The sequence below is a fragment of the Simochromis diagramma genome, unplaced genomic scaffold (genome assembly GCF_900408965.1).
Source record: "Simochromis diagramma unplaced genomic scaffold, fSimDia1.1 OVJJ01000320.1, whole genome shotgun sequence".
In the NCBI taxonomy this organism is placed as follows: Eukaryota; Metazoa; Chordata; class Actinopteri; order Cichliformes; family Cichlidae; genus Simochromis; species Simochromis diagramma.
In genome coordinates, this window is record NW_024386773.1 from 317,322 (window position 1) to 328,792 (window position 11,471).

The following is an 11,471-nucleotide window of genomic DNA, read 5'->3' on the forward strand; positions in this document are numbered from 1 at the left end:
TAATAATGTTTTTAAAAAGGAACCGTCAATATATACAAAAAGAGTCCAGTGACAGGACCGAATGTAAGAGATTACAGATCCCGTCGCATATGTATTTCTAGGAAATATCTGGGATTTCCTTTCTCAAGCCGCAAACTATAATGAGGACATAAAGTCCGCACACAAATGACACACAGTTCACTGATAATTGTGCAGATTTTTCATGCCAGCAAAAAGCATGTCTTTGTTTTGTAAATCACTCATAAAACTCACCACATCTTTTGGGATTTCTTTCACATGCAATTCTGCCACGATTTAGTCAATCGTCCCCATCGTCATGCAAAACAATCACTTTTGAGATGTAATTTATTTACTCTCAGAAAGTTTTTTTTTTTTATATTTGAGAATGTAACAAAAAAAACCTCATAAAAGCAAAAACTTGTTAGCATAGTCAGAGTTTTGTGCATGTAGTAGTTGTAATTTGCGTTCTGTGTTGCATCTACACACCTTTTCTCCCAGGCTACAACAGATGGCTCACACTGCACCACACCTCACTGTTTAGTTTCTACGGGGAATCCACTGAGCGCCGCTGCTCAGGTTGTTTCCAATTACTCTAAAATGAATAAGTTCTGTCTTTGAATGTATCATTAGGGAAAACACTGATTTCACAAATGAGATTACACACGTCTGACAAAGCCTGGCGTTAGAGTTTGAAAGGAGCTTTATCTGCTTCTGTTTCTGGAGGAACACTGCTCTTTTTGAATCTGCCTTCCAGTCCTCATAATCACACTTTGTTTTTACTTTATATTCTTTTACTTTCACTTATTTGTAGTAAACATTTCTGTAGTAAAAATTTCTTAGTTGTGCAGTTTAATTGGACAAATTCTCTTTGAAGGTTTAAAAAAATATATCTGTAGGGAGTTATTACAAAGCAACAAACGTTACATGTTTCTGTTGATGCATCACCATCATCATCATATCTCCAGGCCCCCTGAAATGTTGATATCAGGCATGTAAGTGGGCTCCATCCCTGAATTATTTTTGGTTTGCAGCCTGAAGGCATTAGTGTTGAAAGCATGCCTCTATGTTTTCTCCTGCTGAGGAGGTCCTACACAAATATTTATCAGGTCGCCAATTACCGTAGCCCGTGTTCCCAGGCACATAGAAAAACAAAACAGCGTGCCTCTGTTGCCAGGCGTGTTTATATGCATTCCTGCAAATCTGATTATTGTTTGAAATAAGTGTCTTGCTAAATTTGACCTTAAACCATATGTGCTCCATCAATATTCCCGGAGACAGTGCACTTCTTCTCTTGCAGCTTATTGTTAGAAGCAAAGAGGCATCTTTATCACAAGACCTTTAAAGTTACACAGACCTGGCAAGCAGTCAGATCAATTTTCTAAGAGATTGAAAAATAGATGCTTTATAGAGAGAGAAAGCAAACTCAATTTTCCACATAAAGGGATCAGAAATAACCATGTGGTAATCTCCTGTATGCAATGAATTACATTATTTACTCTTCAGATTAGGATACATCTGCATCTTTAATATAAACAAACCAAAATTAAGCCTGCTAATCTATTTCAGCTGATGGAATTATCATTCTCAATTGACTACAAAGCTTTACAAAGGCTACTCAGTGAAACTGCTGTGGGCCGTTTGATCCTGAATTGTGCAAATTGCAGTGAAAATAGAAATTAAACAATCAGCAGTTTTTTTTTATTCTATTCAGCATTTCTTTCAAGCTTTGCCATATCTAGTCTCCATTTAGATTAATAGGGTAAACCAGAATTTAGAAAGCTGCATTAATGTTCTAATCAGGATATTGCTGACTTAGACTCATCATTGTATTGACATCATTTCAGGTTTCATGCATAGCAATAGGACAGTTTCTTCTATATGACTTCAAGCTGCATGCACTCACATATTACAAACCACTCACTTGGCGGTTTGTAATTTTTTCCTGTGATCGGACATTCTCAAGTTTGATATTTTTATTTAAAAGTTTTGTTTTTTTATTTAAATACGTGCCTGGTGTATATTTACTGTGTTTATTTTTCAGGTTGTTTCCTGTTTGTTGCGCTCATGGTGGCTCAGTAGTTAGCATAGCTCCTTCATAGCATATCTGTTCTGAATTAGCCAATAAATCAGTGTGTATACACTCACCAGCCACTTCAAGAGGTTCATCTTGTTAGTACCAGGTTGGACCCCCCCTTTGTCTTCAGAACTGCCTTAATTCTTCTTCTAATTTTGGTCCATGTCGACATGATAGCATCACATAGTTGCTCGAGATTTGTTAGCTGCACATCCATGATGTAACTTTGGCAGTCTGAACTGTTGATGCAAGACAGGATCTATGCTTTCATGATGTTTCTGTCAACTACCCAAATGTCACAGCGAAGTCCAAGACTCATTAATCCAGGCAGCATTCTTCCAATCTTCTATTTTCCAATTTTGGTGTGTCTTTGCTGACCTTAGCCTCAAGTTCCTATTTTTAGCCGACAAGAGCAGCACATGGTGTGGTCTTGTGCTGCTGTAGGCCATCTCTTTCAAGTTTTCACTGTGTTATGCATTCAGAGATGCTCTTCTGCATACCTTGATTGCACTGATGAATTACTGTTGCCCCTCTCACTGTCGTCTGGCCATTCTCCTCAAGCATCAGAAAGATATTTTCACCAAGAGAACTCCTGCTCACTGGATAGTTTCTTTCTGATCAGTCTCTATGAGCCCTAGAGATGGTTGTGTGGGAAACTAAAGGAGATCAGCATTTACAGAAATCCATGTAGCACCCACAACCATGGCATGTTCAGTGATTGGATGATCAGATATTTGCATTAACAAGCTGAACCATTCACTTCTCGCTGGTTACATCCTCTTATTTTTTTTTTTCCATTCAAGGTTACCAACAATTTCAATACTACTCATTTTTTGCCTGTTCTTTTTTATTTGTTTTTTTGTTTCCTTATGTTCCCATTGATGTCTTTGAGTGTGACTTTTTGGATCATTTTTGCAGTTTGTCTCATCCCAGCACCTCGCTGGAATTGTTTGTTTTTGCTTACTGCCTCCAAGTGTATGACCTCTGCCTGGATTAAAGATATGGATTTTGGATTTCCGCTCTGCCTCCTGTGTCCAACGTTTAGGTCCTCCTCTTTCTGAAACCCTTACACAAAACAAATCAAGGGCAGCATAGTAACCAACTGATCCTGTACTTCCAAACAAAGTATTATAAGCACCAATCAAGAGAGTCTCACAACTCATGCCAAAGTCCCCGTTTGCCAGCGTTCCCAGGCATGCCAGTTTACCCCTGCAACCGTTTCTTTCAAGCTTTCAGTTTTAATGCCTTCCTTATAAAAGTCTCTAAGCCCACGCAAAGATAACCCCATTGAGGAGATTTTCTCTGACTTTAACCAAGTTCTGTTTTTTAAGTCTGAGTAATACTCTTTATGACTAGTCATTTCACTGAGACACGCTAAATCTTAAGATTGCTTCTTTAAGCATCGTTGGACTTCAACTATTCTGTCTTCTGTCATCTGGTGCTATTACCGCACCCACTCTCTGGTACTGGCCCTCTCATGTTGAGGATGGCAACGTCAACAAATGGACATATGTGACGGAGTTTTCTGCTCTGGCCACGAAACAACGAGTTCTATTCAGCGTGGCCACCATCACTTGAAGTGAAGTGGGGTTTTTTGGAAGAATGTTTCAGATTCAGGGGTTTCCCACAGACTCCCCCTAATTAACCGCAGCAAGAGACTCAGCTACTCTCTCTGTCCGGGAATGTGCTCCTAAACCTCCAAGTATGCCACTGTTCCATCCATTCTGTAAGCCCTCCCTACTTCCAACTAATATCCAGCGAGAACAAAACACAGTCATTTTATTTTACAGCATTAAACAGTCAGTCAGAAGGGACCTACCATACCTGTATGTTTTACTGTTTTAAATGAGTCACATTTTCCTGTGGGTCTAGTTGAGGTCGTTGGGCTAGAAGGGGTTGTTTTTGTTTTGTTTTGTTTTTCATGGGTATTATGTGGCAGCTAAGACAGGTTCTATTACTTTCGCTTTATGAGGTTAATGCGTGCCACAGGGCCGCACAACATCCACTGCTTTGTCAAAAGACTGGACTGAAGCAGAGGAGCTGGGATGTGTATAATTTATTGTCCACCGTGAGGTCCTGAAACTACAGGCAGAAAACAAGAGATAAGGAGAGACAAGGCAATAAAGAGGAGAGGAGAGGAGAGGAGAGGAGAGGAGAGGAAAGGTAGGTTCAGGCTTAGCTCCATTATTAGATCCTGTGTGCTGCCGAATTGATTTTGAGGTCAGTCCATAAAGCACGCTGCCTCAGCACTGTACTAACAGTGGCATCATTATGGCGTTATTAGTGCAGAGCGGGAGGACTCACAGGGCTGTGGGAGTAATTTACAGGTGTGTTAAACATGACTGCTGTTCCAGAAAGAGAGAAAAGAGCCCAGATCATTTCTGTCACACTGCTGTTAGCTAATTACATTCAGGGGGTACCTGAACAACATTTTCATTTTCAGCATGAAACTCTTGCTTTGATGTCACATGAGCCGCTACCTGAGAACTATACGCATACTGCTAAAATGACCTGATAACTACAGTAAGTCAGGTAGTGCTCAGGTAGAGCAGGAAAGCTCTATATAAGAGCCAGTCCATTTACCGTTTATTTAGCATTGTACCATAGGGAAATGAATTGCTTAGAAAAAGTAAGACACAAAATAATTTGTTTTGTTGAGTTTTCTGTGTGTAAGGCTGTAATCAGCTGACCTGTGCTGCTGCTTCGACATTCACTGAGCTTTGAGGATTTAGCTGAATTCAATAAGATGTAAGCAGATGTTTAATGAGCTGCATGGTTGACTTCCAACCCCTAGACACCATAAAACTAGTACAGTATAAAAGCTACAATTCAGTGAGTGAATCTAATCAGCCTGTATGCTCTGTAACCTTACATTGAAAGGCACTGCAACACTGTAAACTTCACCACAGTACTGCAAACTAGCCAGTGCAGCGTCACTAAACTGGAAAGTGCTGAGTACAATTTCATGCAGCCTCTTAATAACACAAAAACGTGTACTTTTGTTAGTTTTGCAAGACACTTCACAAAAACATAATTCAGCAACAAATCATGCATTGATCCAACATTCATTTAAAAACCATAAAATGAATGAGGACTTTCCATGTTAGCTTTGAAGTTTCCAGTTTATAAAACGTCACTTGCTGAGCAATCCTTCTCTTTAAAAATAGTCTAATCTTCCTTTTCTTGTCTCATTTCTTACATCTTTTTCCATTTTTCAGTGTTGCACATTGCATTGGGAAATGCAGCAACTTTGCATTAGCTATCACACAAATTTTGTTATTTTATTCTTGTTCCTCTTCCGTAGCTCTAGCTAGATGCTTAGGTGCTGTGATTGCAACTTTATTTACATCTGCACCATAAACGTATCACAGAGATGAGAAGTAAAGAGGGAATGTGTTGAAGGTGTAAGCAGATCATAGGATGTCATTATTATTCTCATAGTGAGAAAGTATCTCCACGCTGTCACTGGAAGCACTGTCAGGTTATAGCACATGAAAAATTCAATCATCCAATAGTAGCCTGCCTATCAGATTTAATTGCTCATTAACTGAAGGTACTGGAACTCCATTGGACATCTTTCTGGAACACTTTAACCCCTAATTGAAGCCATTTCTGATTAGGCTTTGGTGAATAGTAGATGGATAGCACTGAAAGGCCAGATTAATTTCTGTTGTCCTGTTTCAGGTTGCTGCTGAATTTATTTCCCTATTTATAAACTACATGACTTTTAGATACTCTTCATTTGCTGGTAGTTTTTTAGGCTTGCCACTTCTTCTTTAGTCCTCCACTTGTCCAGGTTCCACAAATGTTTAAAGGACATACTGCACACTATGCTGAGATATGACAAGTGTTTTGGCTAATAGGTCATTGGTAGTCACCACGTGCATGCAAAAATACTATTTTGGTTCTTTGCTAAGGTTTCTGTTATTTGTAGACACAACACATCCTGCAACACATCCATCCTTTTTTGTGTTAAGTGGCTTAACAAAGTAATTTTAAAAATCCTATAGAAATGGTCAGGTACAAGGACTGGACTGAAAACGAGTGAAAATGTAATTACAATGTAACAAAAAAAAGCTTTTAAAAACCTCCAAGAAGCTTGGACAACTTTTACTCAAGACCAGTTTTTAAAAATTGCAACAATGTCTGGAAGCAGAATATAAGGAAATGGTGGGTGACCCAAGATACCCGTCTCTGTTAGTTTCAAAAGGCTGTAGGATAGCAAAGGGTTTAAACATCTGTAACATGTTCGTGTTACAAGTAGAGTAAGATAAATGAGATAAATAGTGCATATAAACAGAAAAAAAAAATGTCTGAACACCCCAAACAACATAACCAATGAGGCTTGCTGGCTGCTCCATGTGGACTCAATTAGAGGTCCTGATAGTCACTATTCAGCTCAAGTGACCGTTAATTCCTGTTAAATCGATGCAACTTTTTCCTATTAGTCGCATTTTGACCTTTCAACAAGTTAACACAAGCCCAGTAGGGATTTAAGTGATTTCTATTCACACTGTGCCGCCTTTATAAATAAATGAAAAGCTAACTGTGAGCGGGAGACCTGTACTGTAATTATTAAGGCCGGTTTCACTTTAATAGACTTACAGTGGGATGTAATGCTGATTATGGTTCTTTTTTTCTAAACGGAAATGATCATAAGGTGTTCTTGTGAAAATAGTTTCTGCTGCCCGAAGCTGTTGTGGTGAAGTAGTCTCTTTCTGTTTCCCAGCACCGTTAATGTCGTATGGGGAATTCCAACCATCCCAGAGCTGAGTCAAAATGCACTTCAAAATTACCGCTCCTTTCTTAAAAGTTTATGGTTAGATGGCTTGCGCAATGTTTTGCAAGAGGGAATGTGGGAATTTGGGTTGTTCCAAATATGTCATCCATCTCACATGAATAAACTGTTTGGACAGAAAAAGCAAGTCCGTATAAACACATGTAATGTCTGTGACAAGACTTCAGCCCTTTGCACTGCAACTTCTGAGTGCTTTGTTTCATTGTTCAGTGCCAGCAACAGAGGGAAGTTGTCGAGAAGCAAGTATTTTGTCAGTGTTGTGATTTCATGTAAGTTTTGATGTCTGTGCATTGCTTTGTTTTGTTTTTGGCACTGCCGTCCATTTCCAAATTTCTAATTCTCACGAGTTTCACGAGCATATTCCTCTTGAATTCTTCTCGTCTACGTGCTGACTATAGCTTAAGCTGTAACATATGTCCAAACTGATTTATAATTGTTTACAGGCACAGATGCTATTCTACATAGGTCTGCTGATGGAAAAATATTTTGGGCTGCTGTCACTGTTTTCTTGCTGTGAGAGAGAGAAAGAGAGGGAGACAAACAGAGATTATGAAACAGACAAGATGACATAAAGGGGTAAAACTTTGAGGCTTTCAACAGACCAGTGAACTGCAATCTGAAGAGCAGCAGAGCACTGTGAGAGACAGGTAATGACTGTGTGGTAATACACCTCCAGACCTTAATTGGTTTGAATGAGCAGCTGGAGAGGCTCTTCCACCAGGCTGTGAATGAGCAGACTGTCAGGTGACAAGCCGTGGAGGGAGAACTAATTGTCACTTTCCTCCAGACACGCTCCTGTCTTTCCTCGTGTAGCTGACAGAAACCCTAGGAGGCAAGGTTGGCTGAGTGTGTTTTTATGAACATGAAATCTTGTTGTATAGATCTCTGTTTGATTCCTTTAAAAGTGTGGTCACATTCTGGAGCGAAACTTCAAATTACAATAGTTAACTTTTATTTTTTCCATTTTTAAATTATCATTGCAACGTCTGTGGCTGTTTGAATAAAGCAGTAGTTACAGACAAACCAAACCAATAGTGTTTAGATTAGCTGCTTATCAACCTCACTGTTACTGTGCAATTCTGTCTTCGGTATGAATTTTAAAAGAAAATGAATCCTTCATTTACGGCAAAGAGGGCGTGCATTACATATTAAACAAATAAAACAGGAACAGAAAAGCACATCTGTTTAAGCAATGGGTAGCTACATGTAGGTTTAAATATCTCTTTGTTATATATGATCGAACACATAATTTATAATACAGACAAGAAGTAGCAAATGTAATGCAATTGTTTAGAGAAATTAAATAATGGTTAAAATGGAAATACTGAAAAAGTTTGTGCTTCCTCCCCCAGTGGCTTGTTGTTGGGATTTTCTCTGTATTATTGTATAGCATCTTTACCTTTACAATATAAAGCACCTTGAGGTGACTGCTGTTGTGATTTGGTGTTACATAAATAAAGATTAATTGAATTGGATGTAAGCACTAAGGAGCAGTTTCAAATGACAGTCTGTAGTAATGTGACATGTTTGAATGGATTGCAACATAACTTTAAAAAACAAGAGATGATCGAACTTTTTCAGTTGCTCGTAACAGTCTGTTTTTTGTTTTTTAATCCAAAGGATGTTTATGCTACCCTACAGTGCCAACAGTACACAACATTAGCTAAAAATGCATGACTAATTTCCAGTGAAGCCTGATCAGTTTATCCATGGAGTGATATCAGCTTCTCGATGGTGTCAGCTGTTGTAATTACTGATAATTAAAAATGTTAAAAGTAAAGTGGAGGAACAGGAGAAACACCCTTCAATTATGTTATGAATGTTGATGTTGCATAGTTTTCCCAGCAGGGGGCGCTCTGCAGTACCACAAACACACTAACAACCAGCTGATCTGAGTAGAGTTAAATAAATAACTACAGGTAACAAATTTTAGGGAAATCTGTTTATATAGTTTGTGTAACTGGAAGAAAACTATATCTTGACAAGTATAATAAAATATTTTACTTTTTAAAGACAAATTATTGTTATCGTTTCAGTCTTAAAAAACCTATATTAGTCAGGCTCAAGTTGCAGCCATCTCCAGTTTTGGCTGTAACTTTTACAGTATATTTTGGGGGCTTTTAGCCTTTGTTGTATTAGGACAGAGGAAGATTTGCAGTAAATAACTTCAGGGCAGATTGTAACCCAGGCCTCTACAGTGATATTATGGTATATCGGTTGCCTACTCGACCCAGTGAGCTAATCAGCACCCAATATCAAGCTTTGAGTAATGATGTGGGAGCAAATTGCCCAAATGTGCTTTTTGTTCATGCTCTGACAAGCGAGGCGAGAGGAAGCATGGACTCTATCCACTTTTTATCTATATTTTATCAAAGTGAGTTGGAAGTTTTGGGTGTAAAAGAAAATAGTCCAGATTTCTAGTGTAGAAAACAAGTTTTGAACGGAACTGAACGGAACGGAATACTAAAAGCTGTTGAGGTAAACTCTGCGTTGAGTCATCTACAATTTCTCTTTGTTGATGAAATTTTAATACTTTGTAGCTGAAGGTTTTTTTAATTGTATGCCTTGGGAAGAGCTGAAAATGATGAATGGCATTTAAATTCAAGTAAATATGTAAATGGAAGCATTCAAACTGTAATTTTTAAAAAAAATTATAACTAAGTAGGAGTTTGTTCAAGGGAAAAATGCAAAGAAAAAAGCAATAAAACACAAATACAAGAGCAATCATGCTGCAATACACATTAGATTATCTCAGAGGAGACGGCTTGTTAATGTTCAATTTCTCCAGCATGGGCATGAGATACTGAAGTGGCTGTTGACATGACCGTTATGCCACAAGAGTCTAATTTTCAAACATGTTCTTGGTATTAGAGGAAGTGGAGACATTGTTACTGCAGCACAGTATGTTCCGAGTGGATTGAATGCTGTGCTTTAATACTGACAAAATCAAAGGATTAGACCAAGTCTGTCTTGTGCTTTGCATATGTCCCTGTGTCACTATAGGTATTAGCTTTTTAATACAGTCTGCTTTAGCTGTCTGATTACACTGCTGAAGAGTGAAGGTCCTGGCTTAAGAAAGGCTGTAAGCCAGCAAAGTATGAATGTATTTGGCCTGTAGAGGAATGTCCCATCTGCCGCTGCGGGATTGTTGGTGGCGCAGGATCTGTGGGGTTAGACCAGCAGGGGGTGGGCAAGACCATCTGAGGGGGGAGCAGGGTGTACTTTATAATAGTTAACAGGGAGGGTAGAAGGGGGATGTAAATGATGGGAGGGCGTAGACTGATCCCTATGGTAATCTCTGTCCCATCCCTTTTCTATGATGTTCAGAGCAGTGAACTGATGCTGCAGAAACAGCAAAAATCAGACGATAAAAAGTGAAGGAAGAAGGAGAGTTATGGATTTTTCCTATGTATTGAGGAATGAGGAGAAGCTGCGGCCCAGCTGCATACCGTGGGAATTGCACGGAGATGGGATAAATGGAGGTACCGCACATTTCTCACCAGGGTCAGAAATGCTCAACATGTTCCACCTCTGACCTCCATGAGTGTCGTGCAGCTGCAGTGCAGTAACTTTTGATTCATGAGGTGGTGTTTCTACAGCCTTGTAACGAGATATGCATGGATATACACATACCATGCTATTATTTAACCTTGTGATCAGCAATGTGTGGACATCTGATACTCAAGGCGTCTCTTCTATTCTAAGGGACAGTTCCTGTGTGTATGTGATTGTTGGACATGGGCGAATGCACATGACTGGATAATACATTTCAAATTAATTAAGTCTGTGTCACAAGGGACACCTTGACACAGGAAGTCGATGAGTGTGAATTGTAATAGTGTTTATATAGTGTATAATAGTGTTGCTCAGTGAACACTGTAAATGAGTAGCTGGCTGGTGCTTCGGTTAATGGTTTTGTGCATCTTTTGTCTGACCTTTCCTTCATGACGATGAACTCCATCCACAAAGCATCTAAACTTTACACTATCAGTTATTTTTTATTTTTACCAGCTTTTTGGCCTATTATCTTCAGCTTTGTCCTAGATCTGTATGTTTTGAGTTTTGTGGCTTTGCCATTTCCTGACATTCTTGGGCATTAAATTAGCCTATTGAGCTCACGTCATGCTGATCCAGCAGCAGCCAGCTGCTCTGACATTTCTAGGACAGAAGCAGGTTTGGAGATGAGAGATGGTTAATTTGAGACCCTCTGTTATTGTTACTGCAGACCCTTTGTTATTTTTGGAGCACTTAGGTGTTGGAGGAAGTAAATAAAGACTCAGTTTTATTTGTTTGTTTGTTGTTTGCTTGTTTATTTGTTGTTGTTGTTTTAGTTTTAGATGCATTTACAGATAGGTGCATTTACAGATGGGTGCAGTATATTTATGATCTCTTTTTGTCCTATTACTCTACTGTAAAACAGCAGCAGCTGGTGGACAAAAGAGGCTTATCGGACCCACTGAAAGGTATTATTTCTTTCAAGTCTTATCTTCAGCTGCATTATGGCGTATTTGTTTCAATAGCTTGTGCCAAGACTCAATTTTTAAAAGTTATGCTGCTAAGGAGTAGTTTGGCATTTGAGAAGCATCACAATTCACCCAT

General features: G+C 39.0%; 1 protein-coding gene across 3 annotated transcripts in view; it reads left to right on the forward strand.

The window, feature by feature from the left end:
- The window catches only part of LOC120714613 (kazrin-like), a 127,371-nt gene that overhangs the window by 73,724 nt on the left and 42,176 nt on the right, over positions 1 to 11,471 (forward strand). The gene's annotated exons all lie outside the window — the stretch shown is intronic.